General features: G+C 44.4%; 1 protein-coding gene across 8 annotated transcripts in view; it reads right to left on the bottom strand.

The window, feature by feature from the left end:
* The window catches only part of LPP (LIM domain containing preferred translocation partner in lipoma), a 353,374-nt gene that overhangs the window by 87,019 nt on the left and 246,868 nt on the right, over positions 1-19,487 (bottom strand). The window lies entirely within an intron of this gene.

Genomic DNA, 19,487 nt, shown 5'->3' with positions numbered 1-19,487 from the left:
TGGCTGTTCGGTATTGAACTTCATTCTTTGTCTTATTTTTGCTTTTTTTAAAACCCAAGGGATTCACACAAGTAAACATCTCATTTAATGTAATGGAAATGGACTCCTAAAAACATCCAGTGAAGTGCTATATATCCTCCTAGAATGAGAAGTATTCTGTGCCACATAATTAGATGTCTACTGGGTAGCACATAATAATAAATAAAAGTGAAAATTATTCCAAGGATAACTTGATACAAACATTTTCCAACACTGAAAAAGGCTTTGGAAGCATTTCAGTTTGGATTTGGCAACAGCTTCCATCACTTAAAAACGCAATATAAAAAATGCTATAACAATCGTTCCTACAGTGGTGGAGTACATGGACAAAGACAGATAATCCCGAGCTGCTAGTTATGTTCTCTTCTTGTTTGTTTTGACACAAATCCTGCTGTTAACATTAGTGAGAGCAGAAGCTGGTCCACAGATCTTTAGTACTAGGGATACAAAGGTTTTAACATGTGCTTAGAAACTGAGACCTCTTGGCCTTCATATGCTAACAGCTGGCATTGAGTATTTGCAGTCTGTCTCAGTGAGTCTTCTCCCTGGAAAACAGCAGAAGTACAGGCATATTTTGAGAAGCACAGAAATAGTCTCATGCCTAGAAGTTTCTTAGAAGAAGCTAAGTTTGGTGTCCATAATGAGAAACTCGGTCATTTCAGGATTAAAAAATGCTGACACCAGCTTCCCTTGCGTGCACTACTTTCCTGAAAGACTTGCATGCGAAAACTAACTTATTTATGAAATGCAGCATTTCAGTAAAGCAAGTGAAGTGATTTCATTGATTAATTGCTGACTTTTTCAAGGACTGGACCTTAGATATGAAACTTATGAGCCTTAGTCTACAAGGAAGCATTTTCCCATGCTCTATACCTATTTAAATGGGAAGAAAATGTAAAATCACTGGAGAACCAATACACTGGCCACCTCTATCTAGCTTAGAGACCACATCTGACATGATGAATCTTTATTGAGCCAGTCATGTTCAACAGAGAACAGCAGCTCTAAAGCACTGCAAGAGAATTAACTAAATGCTCTCACACGTTTTTTTCTTTCAGGCAGGAAGGAGATTTGAAATGAGACATCAATCAATGCAGAGAAAGTCTCAGAACGGCGCTTAGCAATAATACTTCAATCATCCACTCCCAGAAACCAAACACTTGCGTGTTCCTGACCTTGTCATATTTATTTTTCTAGGGCCCATGCTAGGCTGTACACCGTCACCTCCCTCGCTTGTTGACCTGATCTATCCCACGGGTGCTGCCCCCATGAGCGCGGCAGAGGATCGCCCTCCCTGGAAGTGCTGGATTTCCCTCCCCATCTCCACAATACGGCAGTTGCACCCGCTGCCTCCCCGCCAAACTGCTCTCTAACAGAGTAGCAGCAGGGTGCAGGGGACATGGGTGGCACAGCACGATCCCCTGGAAGGAAGGGCACCTGGAATTACCCCCAGGCTGGGTGAATTTCCCTGGAGGGCTATCCCAGTACGCTCAGCCTCCCTGACTGAGAATATAGTTTGGATGTACCATACATTCAGGTTTTCCCAGAGGTGTTTTCTTTTTCTGCTCAGGGATTTTTCTTCTGAGCAATATTCAAGGATTTTGTGCATTTGTCCAGGATTTCTAGATGCCTAGCAGTTGTTCTGAGGAAGCTGTTGAACATCTGGAAATCCTGAACGTCCACACACAGCTCAGTAAACTCTATTGTACAAATGCAACCACGCTGATGTCTTTGGGTTACCACAATTTATTTTTTCATATGGGGAGACAGCCTTGTATGGTGCACAGGACTTGCATTCGCTTTCTAAGTCATGTAAGTGCCATCTCTGGGAGATATATCATTTTGGTGAGGATAAGGCCACTCATATGACTAGGAGTTTCAGAGCCAGGTACTTGACCCAGCACACCCAGACGCCCTTGGCCAGTGCTTTCTGGCTGTTTTTAGAAGGCTAGTTGAGAACTATTTCATTAGAAATAATAAATAGCATAACACTAAAAAAAAAGGGTATATTAATAAGCCAATTAAAGGTGCCAAATGTAAAGCATTTACTCTTGGAACAACCTATTTTTTTCCTTTGCTCTCTTGTTCCTAAGAGCTGATCATGGCTCCCGCCTGAACATATATTTTAACACAGCAAGTGCAGCCAAGGATTTATTAGCTTGAGAAATCAATCTGGCAACTGAACCTCTTAAAATATTATTCCATCTATTGCACCTATTTCAGTTTCCATGCAGAATAGAATGACCATGGCCACCCCTTTGACTGAGACTCCTTCCCTAGACTCTGCATGGAGACAACTGTACAATATGAAGCTGATGATGGCCCCCATCCCTGTTTTGCCCCGTCAGCAATCACCAGTGTGGCACGAATGTGTGGAAGCACCATGATACAGCCTCTTCTGCTGGGCTCTGTCCACACATAACCTGAAACACTGCTTTTACCCTTGGGCCTTATAATACAAATGGACCAAAACAGAAGGCATGAGCTGCTGGCTGTTCACAGAAAAGGGAAGCAAGATGCATGGAGCCGAAGCCATTTGCCCATCATCACACATGGGCTCTAAGGCAAAGACAAAACCTGCAGCCAGGCTGCTGCGAGCCCCACGTCTTCAGCCTCGCACACAGCCAGCACACAGACCAGACTCGGCATTGCAGACCTATGCTGGCCACTCTCCAACCCAAGGCCACCGCACCCGCAGGCTTCGCAGGACACCCTGGGCAGGCAGTGTGTGAAGCCTCTCCCTCTCCTCCACACCGGTTTCCCACACCTCCCGATCGGGGGGCCCGCTCGTGCCCGCTTCAGTAAGGGCTTGGGGCTGTGCCGTTTAAAACGGAAGACCAAAATCTGCAGATTTTCAGTTCTGTTTGACTTTCTCTGGTTTGGGAGGCCACGTTGCCTCATACACACAATAAATAGGCTGCTCTCGTATTTTAGCTACATTGCACTTTTCCAAACCAGGCAGATTTCTTATCCAGTACCCAATGTCAGCAAAAATAACAAATACCAACCACAACGTTATGAGATACTTTAACTTATTTTGACTAAAATGCTATGCCTTTTTGACCAACATTTAAGCAGTGCTAGGCACATCTTTTTCCTCCTCGCATGGCACATGCTGACTATGTGCCTCCAGGAAAATGCATTTCATGCATATGAACATGCTGTTGAGTTTGCTGGGACACGCACGCACACAAACATAGACAGAAAACTGTATCCTTAGTCCAATCTAAAATGCTTGTTTCAGCAAAACAGTTTCCTTCCTCCTCCTTTGTTAAGTCAGGGTAAAAATATAACTCTGGCTTTCCTTACAAAACAGGGTTGTTTTGTTTTTGTTTATTAAACTTCCTCTATTTTCTCCTGATCTGTACAATGATCAAGGTTGTCTAGAAATCCAATTTGCCGTCTAATCTACCACACTTATCTTCACGCATTCTCTTTTCTCCATGATGCCTCAATGCACACAAATACATAGTTCCTTAGCTAGGAAGTAAATACACAGGTCAAAGCTGGGGTCTGTGCCGAATTGCAACATGGCCCCCCTAAATTCCCTGAGCACCACTCTGTCTGGCTAACCACAGCAACATCAGGGATGATAAACTGACCTATGAAAATGGAAAAGAGCTTTGGTCGGCAAAAAGCCAGCAGGAGGGACCATGTTTTGGGAGCAGGAGCACCTGAGTCCAATCTTTGCCACTGCCATCAAATACCAAGCAATCTCAGGGAAGTACACGACGATTTCAGTTGCATGTGCAGATGCAAATGCATTCATGAATAAACACAGCCCTGCATGCTTAGCTAATGGGATGATTAGGAAAGTACCGGCATTCCCAGGGTTAAACCCCATGGCAGAAAATATCTTCATGCTACAAACGAAAGGAAGTGAGTTAATCGCTGGTGCCACTCTCAAAGCGCTGCAACAACATCTGGCTCATCTTCCTCATTAAAGTTCAGTTCCTAAAAAGCCAGGTCAAAAGAAGCAGTCGCGTGGAATCACTACATAATTATTTTGGTACACAAAGTTGGTACTTGTTTCAGTGCTTCTCTGGTGCATGTTTTCTACTCCAGACCTCACTGGCAATCAGCTGTCTCTGATACAATGGCTGCACAGAGAAGGGAGCTCTGCAGTTAGTGCGGTGCGTCCGCCAACATGAACCTTCCCCATCCACATATAAATTTTTACCCAAGTGGGTAAAAACCACAACTCCAAATCTGCAAAGACATCCGAAGAGGATGCTGTGATGAATGCACCATCATTCTGAGTGCACTGTATGTGGTCATTTTTCTTGTCCATTTGCAAATGCTGTAGAAGAAGCTTCTTCTCTCCGAGAGAAAATAACTTCAATTATGTGTTCCCAATTACAGAAACGTGGAAATTATCTTCTTTTCACAAGGTAGAATTAGCCCAATTTGGAATTGAAAGACAGCCAGAACATCTTTCACTGATACTTACTTTCCCTTTCATTTTTTTCTTGTTGTTCATCTGCATAAAGTTAGCACTTTCCTTTCACTTCACTCACCAAAACTGATCATCAGTTAAATAAACAGTTAAATAGCATCGCAGCACATTTTTTATTCAATGGCCTGACAAAGACCATACTTTTTCATTTAAGTTATTGACGGTCCAAAACAATCGCAAACTTTCAGACCAAAAAATCCAGCATGGTGTTGGATTCTCTCATGAGTCGTGCTCCCAAAGAAATATCAAGATTGCCTGCAGCTGTAATTCAGTTTATAATTAAGGCCAACTGATCTCTCTTACAGAGGAGATGCACTGGGAAAAAATATTTTAATTCTTGATTTATTTTCCCAGTGAAAAGTTACAGCTGCCAGAGTACATACGGATTCCTGAAAGGATGATTCTGCCTACATTCCCTGCGATACGCACGTTCCTGGGTCTGCTCCTGGCTGGAGAATAATTCACCGAGATCCTTTGAAGAAGCTACCCTGCACGAGGAGGTACCCACTGACAACCAGTGACCTCTTGCCCACACCAGCAGCCTGAAATCACAATCTTTGGGCAGGCAGGAGCGAAGTCTGCTACGGGACATGCCGGAGTGGAACAAGCCACTGGTTCCCTCGCTGCCTACCTGCCCTGCCACCGCTTCCTGCAGCAAACCAGCAATCCAGAACAGGCAGTTTTGGCAGCAGAGCCCTCGTTTGTTAAACACTGGCTTGCTTTGAAATAGGACAGTTTTGTAACTACTTCAAAGCTCTAGAGGATATTTTTCTTTCTTTTTAAACTTCATTATTGTAACTGTATCCTCACTTAGCTATCCATGCACGTTCCCAGTTCTACTCTAATCCTGCTAAGCTCTTAGTTTCAACAATCTCTTGTGACAGTAAGTTACACCGAATTTGAGCAATAATAACAATAATAAAAATATTTTCCTCCTTTTTAATTTCACAGCCTACAATTTTGCCCCAAAATCTCTTTTTCTTACACCGTGAAACTGGGATGCAGACAGGTGGAAGAGGAGGTATCTTGTCTGATAGTTTTAAAAAGAAGACCATAGAGACAGAATGCAAAATCGTTAAATAGCTGAGAAGTTCCCAGGACTTCTGAAAATCAGGCTGTTCATATAGAAGTCTGTTTTGACTCTCTGGAGCCCAGGTTTTAGCTTAGACTAATGAAAAGAAAATTTTGGTCCCTGTGTACTGATACTGAATTCAACAGGATCACCGTGCATGCACCCTAATTACTCTGTAAAATGGGTTTAACAATATTTCCCTCTTAATTAATCAGTGCCTGCAAAGCTCTCAAAGCTTCTGTGATATAAGTGACTACACAGAGTGTTTTATTAATCATCAAGCACAGTAATAAACGAACATGACTTTTGTTCTTGGATTGTTTGTATTCTATTACTTGCAAGCAGACTTAAGTAGCTTTTCTTGCTATTCTTCACGTTCTCACTAATGTTTTGAATCTGGAAGGGCTGGTTATTTTTGCCAGGTGTTACAGAAGTCGGATAATCTGTAAACACCACTATCTGCTGCTTGCTTCTGCATTGAGCATGACTGTGTTAAATGACAACTTCCACTTCTCTTACGGAGAGTTGTTGTTTCTGCTAGACATTGTGGTTTCTTTATACATTCAGGGTTAACAGGAGATGAGCTAGATTTTTATGGAGCAACACTGGCCATTTCTCATTAGAGAAAGCAAACCAAACAGATCTCCAAGTAATAAATATTTGACACATTATCTCAGGAAACAGTAAATTTAAACTATATTTCCAATAAGAACACCTATAAAATACTAATTTTAATGTGCCATTGCTGCTTAAATATACATACAGAAACAAGTGCAGCAGTGCCTGATCTTGCCTGGGGCCTCTTGGCCCTATCATTACAGAAATACACTTGTTAAGGCTTATCTCACACGAAAAGGGGGGCTGGCTGTTTTGTTTTCTGTTTTCCTATTAACCCCGCTTACTTTGGGAACAGAGATTTTAGGCACTTTTTAAAAAAAGACAGGAAGTCAAGGAGCACACTGGATGGTACTACTGCAAGGGAGAATGAGGCATCACCATTATACCAATATACAGATGAAGAGATTGCATCATTTTAGCCCTATGCTTTTGGCTGGAAGAGCTTAGTCTGTTTCACAAAATTACATCAGGAGGTCCTATGCTTACTCGTCCATTTGTTTCAAGATTGAAAGCTTTATTCTGCTCTAAGCTGCTTTCCTTTTCACATCTCTCTGGGCTCAGAGTCAAGCACTCTCTTACTTCCATGCATCATCACCAGCGGTAAAGACCCGACAGGCCTCTTATCAACTCCCCTCCTCTTTATGTCATAATACTGTAGGCTTCCAGGGCTGCCTTCAAAGCATTGATTAATTACGCATTATATTTACCACTATCAGCAGGTCAAAATGTGTATTTCAGATTAGGAGCCATAAGCATCCATAGGAGATGACAGCCTCCAAGCCTTAGTCCCGGGCTGCGTAGGGAAGTGCTGTAGATAGCTATGAAATCGCTTCTTGTCATGTTGGTTATACATCTCGGGGTACATAGTGCCATCTAGGGCTTCTTGCCTGGGGAGATGATGAGCCTCAAGACCTGTACAGAACTCCCTTGTGTAAATCCAAGGTAGCACCACTGAAAGACATTGAGCTGTGGGGGACACCGGTCACAGCAAGTGGCACTCCAAAGCAGGGCTCATGGTCTCCCCACCAATCCTCATCTTATAGGAGAAACACAGGGGCGCACCCGGTAGAAATGGAAATGCTGCAAAATTCATACTGATTAAAAGAGATGTGTTTGATCACACAGTACACAACTAGCCCGGGCAATTGCCATAATACTAACACTGGAAAAACATACTCTCCTTCCAAAACCTACCCTTCCAGAAGCCCTAAAACACAAGGAATAACTGAGCTTTGTTCTTTTTTAAGTTTTCCTTTTGCAAAACACTTCACAAATGCAGCACTCAACCATTTTCACAGATGAAAAATGACACCGCACGACGGGCTTGCACACACTTCTGGTGCAGTGCCTTCTCCGTCAGACCACAGCGACGAGGGAGCTCACCACCATTCACCATGGGGTGCTGGGGGCTGGACTGGGTGTTTGTGCAATGAGCACCACCTGCCCCACGGTTCAGGTTCGTCGCCCATTGAAAAAATAGGCTGTCCCAGCTGCAGCGCCTTATCAGGTAACAAAACCAGAAGTTCTGGGGCATCACTTGTTTCAAAAGAAAAATAAATCTCACAATTTTAATGGTACTAATTTTGCATGTGAAACTTGCATTCATACTGTATTAACAGTTTAAATATAGCTTTCTTGCCAGATGCCTGAATATGCTAGAAAAGATACTTCAAATATGCAAATTGGGTTTCTGTTTTAATACACAAAGAAACTTAAAATCACATCACTTTCCATCACCAAGACAGGTTTCAATCTAAGCTTTTTTCATGTGAAAACTATAACAGCAAACAAATGGTTAACCAAATGTGTTTAACCCAATATCTATAGTCTTGCTTTTAGTCAACTGTGACATGGGCCATTACACTTCCCAGGACACCAGTGACTTAAATGAAGACTACATATTTTGCTTAACATTAAAAGATTATATATATAAATTACAGTAAAAAAAGCTTCTCAGACTGGAGTGGGTGCTTGGTTCAGCATCCATAGCATTGGAGGGCAGGATTCCTCCTGAGTTTTATCCTCAGCAATATTCTTAACCAGTCTGATCCTGCACCCTGCTGTTATAAATGGTGTTCATAATGCTTGGCTGTCTCAAGAGAGTTTGAGAGCCTCAATGAACTCTTGATTACAAAATGCTTTGAGATCCTTGAATGAAAGATGCTGAATGAGTACAAATTATGACTATTATTATTTATCTTTGGTAGCCAAAGTTGTGCCTCCTTCCACTGTGTGCCTACATTTTGTCTTTTAAGATTATAACATCTTCAAAATAAACACTGTTCTCCCAACTTGTCCCTCAGAGGTATTGTTGAATAAATAAAAGTGATAAGAATAATATTAGCGAAAACAATAGTGTGGCAAAAGCAAATTACATTCCTGCTGGACTCAGAAATGTCTTCCTTATCTATCTCAGGACAGGAAAATTTCTCCATTTTACTCATGTTCTGATCCCAGAATCACCTGCTCTCTTTTCCTTATGTGTTGCTGCTTTGGCTCTTAGAGCTTTACTGTTTTTCTTTTAGCTTTGCACAGGCCGTGTTTCTTGAAGTGCTCACTGGAGGGTCCCAACCCCTTTTAATAAAATGAGTACAAGTTCCTTTGGAAAGCGGATGGGGAGCTCCGAACACGTCAGAGAGTGTAAGCGCTGAGTACGATCCTTCATTTGACTTTCAGTCTCTCAGGTGACTGAGTCAGGGGAAGAGGCAGAAACTTAACAGAGAGTCCAGATGTCTGGATTCTGCCCAGGCCATTGACTGTACTTGTCCCTCAGCTGAGGTGTGCTTCAAGGATGACCCCTATCATTCTGTGATTCTGTGAAAATGACACTTCTAGGTGATGCAAGAGAATAGAGAATTTTCAAATAATAATGAGAAGATTTCTATTCTTCAAAGTCAGAGGGAGAACTCATTTACTTGCACCTCAAGGACTTGTGGTGAAAGACTGTAGAGAAGACTCTTAAAAGGGTACTGACACAGCACAAGACAGTATGTAAGCAGTAAAGATCAGAATTCATCCTCTAATTTCCGCCTCAGTTAGAGCATCTCTATATTTTACAACTTCTATGTGGATAGTTTTGTTGCTGAATATACACCTTTAAGAGACTGAAGCTTTACTGTACTTAAAACAATTAATTCTCCTCATGAAGAGCCCTCTGCAGGTATCTCTAGGTCGCCTGAATCCCAGCTCAGCCATCTAACATCATGTCAAGTACCATTTGCAAAGATGTGTTATTTAATTCATGAGGAGCAATTGCCTGGACCGTCAGTGTTAAGGCTCAGAGCAGCTCACACGTACCACTTCTACCAGAGCCCTGGCCTCTCTCTGTCTTATCCCCGGCCCAAGCTAGGAGAGTGGCCTCTTCACAAAATTACCAAACTGGAGTTGATCACAATGACCGGTGATTAAAAACTTAAAGACCTCTCTCATGTTTTGTGAAATGGAGGTGTCCACCAAAAGCAGGCAGTTTGCTTGCAAACCTAATGCCACTTGCCCGCATTGGAGTCTGGGAAAGTATCTTCCAGCAGTCTCGAGGTGCAGCCTGCATCCACGAGGCCATTAGCTGTACTTGCAGGTGCTACTGTGATGCTGAGCACTGTCAGGCAGAGGATACGACACATTGGCAGTAAGGAAAAAGGTGGTGAAATTCAACAGTGCCATCAGGAGCAGAGGGAGTAATATACAAAAAAAGGAGGAGGAGAGAGTGAAGGGCTGCAGCCCCCAATGAATGTCATCCTGATAGCCTAAGCACTGCTGCTTTAGAAGAGACTTGTACATGTTTCACTATCAATTACCCCAGGATAATCAGAAATAATATTTTCAGAACAAAGCACTGCCAAATTCTATACCGCACTTGGGGAAAAAAGGCCAGGGCAAACGCCCTTCATCTAGATTATTATTTATTTCACCCAATGTACTTATGAAAATGATCTCTCATTTGGCTCACAGCAGTAGAAATTTCTCAACAAAGTCATAATTCTCCTGTAATACAGTCCAGGGCAGTTAAGTATTACTCAGATAAAAGCTTCAAGTCTCCCTTGAAACACTGTCCCTGCTCAGGAATTTCCCACAGTGAGAGGGAGGTGGGAGCTGAGAAAAGGGCAGCAAAAGATAAGGGATGATTTTCCCTCAGAGAGAACCACAGGCTGAGGACCCAGCACATCCCACCTGGTGGCCAAATCATGGCAAGGAGGCAAAGCAGCAAGGGTTATGGGCTATCGAAAAACGCTGCAGGAAGTTTCACGGTGGCTACTCAATATTCAAAGGGTCTCAACCTTCTCTTTGCACCCATCTGGAACAGGAGTGAAGATGTGAGTTCGTTGTGCTACTCACAGCTGTTGTGGATGCTACTCATCCTGCTTGTGGAGAAAGCAGGGGATGGCCCTTGGAGGAGAAGAGATACAGGAGCAGAGAGGTCAAGCTCAGAGCTGGAATGGGGGCTCTGGAACCATGGGAAAAGAGCCGGGGAAAGAGCAAATTAGCCTTTTCCAATACAAATAGAACAACTGAGAAAGGCAGAACTACAAAGGCAAGAGAGAAGTTCTGGCAGGAAGAGGGGAAGACCAGTCAGAAGGCAGTGTGCAGTAAGGGATTTGAGACAGACCCCAGCATCAGAAGAGAGGACGGGATGAGGCAGAGAGGAAGGAGAAGAAAGTACAACCTTGCTAGGAGCTTCTAGAGCTGGGAAGAGCCTATGGAGAGATGTCTGCATGCATCCACTGCATAAATGAGAGTGGCTTAGGGAAGACTAGTGTGCAAAGGAGCTGGATGAAATGAAAGGATGGATTAACAGCATCCTCATGGCAGGGAGCAAGCGGGAAAGCAAGAGCAAATGAGAGGTATCAGCATCAACTCATTTTACTGAATCAGCTCCCTTGTACAAGAACTATCCAATGCTAACGAAAACCCACCAGTTTCAGACCATGGGATTGGTCGGATGCTTCCAGACACATGTGCATGAATGTTTTTGCCAGGACATCAGGGAGGGTGGGCACCCAGAGCAGAGCACTGCACCCTCAGTCTCACTTGATTTCCACATGGGAGGGTTCAAACGCCCCTGCTGCATCTACTACGCCCCATGTCTGTCACAGGCACACTTTCCAGCTAAACGGAAAACTACTTTGTGGTCATGATGCTCCAGGTGGTAAGTGCATAGGTGCTTGTGCTGTGGGGATTGTCCTGTATACTGCAGAAGTACCTATGGTCTCCAAACCGGATCAGGTTAGGAATAAAGAACAAGGAGAACAAATTCCCTGCTCAGCACTGGAGCTAGAAGGGGATGTGGGGCTCCCTGGATTCAGAGCCATTCTACTGCTTTCCCTCATCCTCTCCTTTGCCATCAGCCTCTTAAAAAGCCCCAAGATCTTGGCAGCCAAACCAGGCTGTGCACTAAGGAAAGGAATCTGAATTTCCCCAGCTGCAGCCTCCAAGGTGGCTGCCAGCCTGAGGGCGCAGCCGCTGCACTGACATACAGACCTAATGATCTGCACTGTTCAAGGCATCAAACGCTTGAAGAAACTTGCTTTGCTCAGAAGGCCACGCTCAAGCCATATTTCTGTGCCGTCTTTTGTGTGAGGCTGGGACTGACTTTGAGGAGGTCATGAAGAGCCTGATGGCTCAATAAATAAGAGACACTTGGGAAAGTTAGCAGAACTGACAGCTCAACAAGATCCATGTTTAGCTGTCAAAACATTCCTCCATGTACAGAGATGCAGCTAAGACGGCTGTCCACATACCTCCTGGGCTAGAGATGAACTTATCTCGCTAATTGGTCAAGCAGTACTTCATGGAGAATGGAGCGAACCAAAAGAGGCAGTGGCATGTGCAATTAGAGCAGAGGAGGCCGAGGGCTGTAGCAGGACACAACATTGTGCCTGGACCACTTTGATGTATTGAAAAGATCACTTTGTCTGTGAAACGTTTTCGTGCCCTGTCCAACCACAACAACAGCAGCAGCCCCCTTCTGTTTTTTAATGATTAAGCAGCTCGCAGGTTGACTGAGCAAAGGCTGAAGGGGAAAAACAAAGAGATATATATAATTCTGCTTGCAGAATTTACTTGAAAAGGATGGGCTAGACATTCAGATGGTGCAAATCAGAGTCGCTCCAGGGAACTCGCTGATTTACACAGCAGCGAAGGATCTAGCTCAGCGTGCCAAAGTGAGCAATGTACTCAGGTGTACATCGGCTGGTCGAGAGGCACTATTTGAGTCAACGAGGCTGTCCGTGCCCAACCCAGACTAACTGCAGCCCCCTGAGCCCTCAGCTGCATTTGTCTTTCAGAGGAACACATGACACAGGGAGAAAACCGGCTCGCAGGCTGCCAGACCAAGAGACACTGCAGACAAAGACCCCACTCTCTGGGGATATGGGTGATTGAAACCTGCTTCCTTGCAGGTGACACTCTCGGACTTACTTAGTTAAAGTCCCTGTCCCCAACTATGGGGGCCCTCTTATTCTGGCTTTCATTGACTCCTGCTACCACCTCTCAGCTCAGATTAACCTGTTTTTCAGGGCCTCCTCTTTTGGCTCCATCTTGGAGAGGGCCTTGGAGCAACCATGCCTCCTCCACCTCCCTTCTCACTTACCCTTGTTCCCAAGAGCCAAGCAAATTTCAAAGGCATACCTAGAAAAAAGTTGTGAACATCCCTTTGCAGACTCTTTCCTCTTCTTTCCCTCAAAACTATGTATTCTGCTCTCCATGCTCCCTTCCTGCCCCCCTGCATTAGTTTTACGCTATTAAATAGGGGTTTCAGGTCCCCTCCCTGTATAGGAGACATATTTGAAAATCACTCACACACTTTAGAGGGTTTGCAACGTGGAGGAGGAGAAACAGTGAGGCCAGAAAAGTGCTGGAAGATATTGCCTAGGAAAAGTCTGTGATTTCCACCACTGAGGCTTTTCAGAGTAGGAGCAAACAAATATTTGTGAAGAATGGCTTAGGCAGAGTTGATCCTGTCTCTGAGCAGCAGACAGATCTTCAAGTCTGTTCCAACCTTATTGTTTATGCTTCTGTGACTGTGATAGCAGTTGTGACATATTCTGCAACAGAGTTGAGCAAAGCCAGCTGAAGGCCCCATGGATCATCTTCAGGGCTGAAACTGCTTACAGGAAAGGAAGCTCATGTACAGTATTAAATTACCTTATAGTTTTTTTCCAGATGCTAAATCAAAGAAACTTTGTTCAGAAATGGTATGACAAAGAAGCTGGGTCCTAAACAGGCACAGTGACTGTCCTTTTACCATCTCCCAGATGCTGTATCTCCAAGCTTAGGCTTCAGGTGCATCAGGCAGCTCACATTCAGGGCACCCACTGTATGGGCTGTAAACATTTGTGTTAGACAAATAGAGAGCTTCTTTTGTCCTGGTCCACAGGAATGCCCACCCAGCACTCGGTGCTGAATCCCCATGAAAACCTCCCAGAAGCTACTCAGGATGCAGTAAGTCTGGCCAGAAGCAGGGAAATGGCAGGCAAGGAAGCATTCAGAAAATCAGCATAGGTACCCCAGACAGCAAAATTCTCCACGTGTCTGTTGTGCAAAGACCCACGTGTGTCTGCAGTGGATGGAAGAAAAGAAGTTGCTCCAGAAACATCCATGCAAGCCCTCCCTGCAATATCACCTTATGGGGTAAACAAATGGTAGGGGAGCTATCTAGTCTACTCATCGCAAAATCTTTAAGCCACAAGACGGTATTTACTAGCTAGTACCAGACAATATTCAAGCAAGAACAGAAAGTCACTTTCCCAACCCTCCTTGTGAATTGCTCCCATCTGTGCAAGAGAGCAATCCAAAGTCCTTATGCCCATGACAGCACTGCAATCACACGCTTCGGTTTTTAAACCCAAAATAGCGTGAGCCAGACCACGGCAAGGCTAGTACATCACATGCAGCTGCGCTGATAAAGAGGAGACATTGCAAGCGGCTCTCCAGGGCGCGGGTTGCTAGGGAACGTGGCGAAGCCGCCACAGATTTTGCTGCCACTCTCTGGCTCTTCCCCCCCTTCCCACCTCGCTCGCGCTGTGCCAGCTTCTTCGCCCCGAGAGCGCCGTTCTTCCTGTCTGAAGTGTGCGAAAACAAATCTGCCAGCAACAATGGAGCACGATTGGCTTGGCATGTGTTCCCAAGGAAAGAAATCTCTCTAGCCTTTGATTTTCAAAGGCAGCCAGCTGATGGGTTGGGGGAAAAAAAACACTCTCGCCATTTTCTCCACGTCTGTGTGTTATTTCATTCAACCTGTGCTACGATTAAGGGTGGGTGGCAAGTCCAGGTGGTGCAACTCCACGGATTGACTTCATGGGAGCCATGCTGCCTTGCAGCTGGCAAGACATGGTGCCCGAAACACCACGCTGTACCCTCTGGACCCCTCCTCTTGCCTTAATGTGCCGCTCTTTGGGAGGTTGTTGTGGGAGCAAGCACAGCTCTGCAAACATGGCTGGGCACTGCACAGTGCTCCCACCTCCAGTGGGCAGCAGGGCTTATGAGAAAGGGCACACAAGCACGGGAAGGGCTGCTGGAGAACTGGGAGGAAGGAAAAGGAAACTTCTGCCTTCTCAGGGAAGAGCTGGGGTAAGGACAGACCAGTGACCAAGGTGGAAACAAAAGACTTTCCAGTATTAATCAATCTTTAAACAATTTCACCAAATGATTAGGAAATGCAATGCTCCCTACTGAAGCATTAGAGATTCATATTTAGGTGTTGGGTGTTTTCTTCCACCCTGCGTTATTTTTAGCTACTAGTTGACACGAGGCTGGTGGTGGCTGCTGTCCGATTGATGAGGCTCTCCTGTGATGGCAGCTGGGTGAGAGATGGCAATCAGAAGCGGGATCTTCTTTGCTCCAGGATGCTGCCTATTGCTGAAGACCCTGGCCACACAAGGAGACAGCACGAGAGCAGAGCAGGGGCTTGTTCCCCAGATCTGTACTCACACACCAAGGCTGCTGCCCTGGTCAAGTGTTCTTCAGCACCAACAGGGACTTAGTTAAACTCTAAAAGTGACAGAGAAGAGACACCTAACAAGCCTGTATAACCCTAGGAAACAACAAGGAGAACAGATTTGGAAGTGATTTTGAGATATTGCTTAATAAACTTCCTTATCCCTAGAAGGAGGAACACAATGTATTTGAGAACCTATTAGACACGTTAATTCTGGAGACCGAGGAAACATTTTAATTTTCCTAGTAATAGCACAGCACAAATCTTGGGTGTCCACAGTGCTTGTACTCCCAACACCCTCTAGACAGAGGGAAACTCATGTAATCCCCAGGGCAGATCAGATCTACCTGCTGCAAGGTCCTGTCTTCAAGAGGGACCATCACCTGATGATGAAGTGGTAAAAAATACAAGAAGCATAAATCAATAAAGTACTAAATAGTTTGTCAAAAGATTAATTCCTCCTCGACTCCAGGTAATGTGCAATTAGACTTGCTTTGAGATAGGAGGATTTATGTTTCTTCTCAAAACCAGAGACTCTTACACAGTGTGACAGCATGCCCTCTTATCTCATGACAAGCCAGGCAAGGATGGTCAAGGTCTCATCTTGAACTTCGCCCAGCAGCACAGCAGCGGCACACTAATATGCAAATACCCTCCACAGATTCATGTTACGTATCATTTGTTAACCTCTACACAAACAAAGATGATTCTCATTTTACGAGGCAATACAAAAAGTTGAATGCAAGTGTACGCCAGTACATCAGCACTCCTATAGAGAACTCGCCCTGCACCACTGCGTCATCCTCCAACGACCCTGTGGCAGGACCTTAAAAATGAGAAATAGTGCCAGCACCTCCTAGAGCAATTGTGTGAAAAACACTAGCCCACCTTCATTTCCCCTTTAATAATCTACATTTCAGAAATTGTATTAATCTGCAGAGCCATGCCAGGTTGAGACATGCCAGGCACACTTCATTCCTCAGTTCAAGCCATATGGTTCTAACAATAGCGGCTAATAAAGGAAGAGTATGTTTTCACCTGTAATTTTTCAAATCCCATCAAAAAGCGGTGCAACACAGAACACTGCAGACTGCAGCACAGCACATGTGCTCAGTCACATTTTGCACTGCTCTGCACTTGCTCTGCTAATGGCCCTTAATTAATATGCACAACCAACTCAGCATCAAGGGCAAAGAGAAAGCGGTACAACTATGTGTTTGCAGAAATGGTACCTTAAATTAAAACAAACAAAGCAATTGCAAGTTTATTAAAAGTGTGTTTTGGGATCAGAGCCCTGTAGCAGACTTTGGAAATAACCAGGAACAGAGGACATCAAGTTGTTTAATGGATTTTTGGCAATCATTTTACTTCAGTAATAAATTTTCCGGTAGTATGGAGACAAATGCTCAAGGCCAACCTTGACATCTTGGTCTTGGCATGTTTCAATAACTTCTGTAGTTAAAATCGTCCATGGGCACTTCCAGGAAAGACAGCCAGTAGATTTCTCACACAGAAAAATCAGCAAGTGGCAACCGTAGCTAACTCCATAAAGCTTAATGGAAAGGAAGCAAGGGCTATGGCTGGTATTAACACCCTGGTCTAGAGCTAGGGGATTTCCACCTAATTTATTGTGGAAAAAATATCATTCACAAAGTCATCCATAGAGTACATACTGCAACACAGCATTTAATATAATAGCCTGGCATCATCTGACTCCAGATGAAAGAGTAAGAGGATATATTTATACTGCATGTGACTCCAGCCTCCAAGAATGCACCTCAGGGCAGCAGCAATGTGGTCTTCTACCCAATGGTGTCCTTAGCCTGCTACAACGGCTGTGCTAATCTGCCACAAAAGGCTAGGTGTGTGCAGCCAGGCTTGCTGGGGGGGGGCTGGAGTCTGGTTAGCAATCCAGCAAGCTTTGCTCCACTGCTGAGGTACTCGCTGCCTTCCAGCTGCCTCCCACAACTCTGACTGAGCCTGAGGGCCAAGCAAAATCTTCCAGGTGACTTTCTGCTTATTGAAGAGAAACCCAACAAACACAGAGAGGGTGAGCTGGCAGATGCACAACGAGCTGTGGCAGACAGGTGCCCTTGGAGATCCCAGCAATGGCCAGAGAGGATGCACAGACTCAAGTCTCACAGCTCACCTCTGGGCTGAGCAAAAACCGTGTTCTCTGAACCCAACAAATCCAACAATGAAGACAGGCTTACTCCAAAGGACTAAGGTGAGACATAAAACCACCTCAACAGCATACTTTTCAAGTAAAAGCTGAGGCATCAAGCCTACACTCAGCACAAAGAGAGGTTAGTCCGGGTAACTCTGGGACACAAGTCTCCACTGAGGTCAATGTCATGAGTCTGACTTGACTATACACAAACCCACTGGAACAGTCAGTCCTTTTCTCTAGGGGGCTGCAGAATAAATAAGGTCAGACTCAAATTTCTTATTAGATACATGTCTAATTGCTCCGGGTATCACAAATTTTAGTGCAGCACCTAAACATTAACTGCTACCTTACTGCCATGTTTATTGGTTCATCCCTTTAGAAGCTACAGTCTATTATTTTTGGGTTAGGAGACCAAAAGATGGTGGCAAGGGAAAGAATAAGATGACCATCTGCCTTCTCAAACAACTGGAAGTTGTCTCCTATCGCTCAGGGAATCCAGCTGTTTACTGTATATATATATTCTTTTAAATACAGAAAAGCTTCTGTCTATGGCAGAGAGATTTTGCACATAAAGTGAATGCCAGAAGCTTACATTCCTCTTTTAGGGGTCATCTCTCTTGATACACATGACCCCTACTGAAAAGCATCCAAGTGGGGACACTTCTTATTAGCATCACAGAAAGCATCATCACTAAAAAGCCAAGCCCTCTGCAAAGGGAGGGGAAAAAAAAGTCATGTTGATAATAATCTGAGCGGCTCATTTCAAACTATGCATTTTTAGACCAAGATCTATTTTTCTCTTATCAGCAGCTTTCAGATTTTCAGACGAGATCCCCGCCAACACCTGCTCTCTCTGCTCAGTGAGTACTAGTGCTAGCACGCTAGTACTAGCTCTAGTACGAGAACTAGCTGACGCACAGTTCACGGCTGCCTCCACTTTGCATCCCATGCACTTTCCCAAAGCTGGCTGCTCTGTTTTCAGCGACCTGAGAAGAAATACTTGTTCCCTTCGTAATTAGATTCACAGTAAATGCGGGAAGCGAAGCAAAAAGAACACAATGTTCAAAGCTGCCACTCATGGTTAAATAATTAGTCAATATTACGCTCAAATGCTGCCTCCAGTGTTCATGCCAATCTGTATGGGGAGGCATTTGTCCTTACATTACTTTGGCGCCTCATTTCAGTAATTTCTATAAGCTGGCAGTCTGGCCTCAGTAGAGAATGGGTCATACCACTGCTAATTCAGATAGATTACTAAATACAAATAAGAATGGAGAGGGATTAAAGGTGGTGAGGTATAAAGCTTTGGTAAGTAATATATGCAAGAAATCCTTTCACCTGATTTTTATAAAGTAGGCCTTGTCTAAAACCAAGGGGGTTAATTAGCTGATAATTAATGCAGAACCATAATCCTGTTTGGTCTACATGTCCGTTACAGTTACACAGAGAGAAGTGCTGTCAGTTCCCGATGAGGGGGATTTGGTTGTGTCTCCACACTGCATAGGAGCCCACTCCTTTTGCTCAACAGTCAATAATACTGTGGGCCCTGGGAGGATCCTGAAACACTTCCCCAGTCTGGAAACAGCAGTTCACCGAGGCACTGCTCCATCCAGATATTTATGTTGCTCCTCCCAGTGCAACATTTATCGTGGCTATATTTTTTCCCATAGCATTTGCGCGTGCTAAAAGGGTTTCCTGCCAAAAGGAGTCGTGATGGCTTATAGCTGATCTAGAGCTGCACTTGATTCTTTTGGAGTGCTAGGTGATGCCTGAATGGATGGTGTTGCTTGTCTAAATAAGCTGACTTAGAAAAAAAGAACAAAACATTCTATGAGCAATAGGAACGAGTACAGACTAACCCCTGGAACATTCCTGTGTCACCTGCATAGCCTTTCTAAAATGCTTCCATCAAAGGAATGGCGACTATGTCAACATTTCGCCTAATTGCCTAGCAGCTGCATGGCTGCCTAGCTCACAGCTGCTTAGGCTGTGGAAGTTTCACTTCCACCTCATGCCACTCAAAGGCAGGAGTACTACAGACATGAATTAAGTTACCCTGTTGTAAAACAGAAGCAGGAAGAAAAGCCAGCTCTGGCACACAGTATCCCTTCCAGCTCTGCTGGACTATGAAGCCCCTGCCTGGAAGCTGTACATGAGGAACAAGATTACAATCTTAGGAAAAATTTGCTTCCAATGCATT

This window comes from Chroicocephalus ridibundus, chromosome 6, assembly GCF_963924245.1.
Source record: "Chroicocephalus ridibundus chromosome 6, bChrRid1.1, whole genome shotgun sequence".
NCBI lineage: Eukaryota > Metazoa > Chordata > Aves > Charadriiformes > Laridae > Chroicocephalus > Chroicocephalus ridibundus.
The sequence above is the reverse complement of the archived record's forward strand: the minus strand, read 5'-3'. Positions and strand labels throughout refer to the sequence as shown.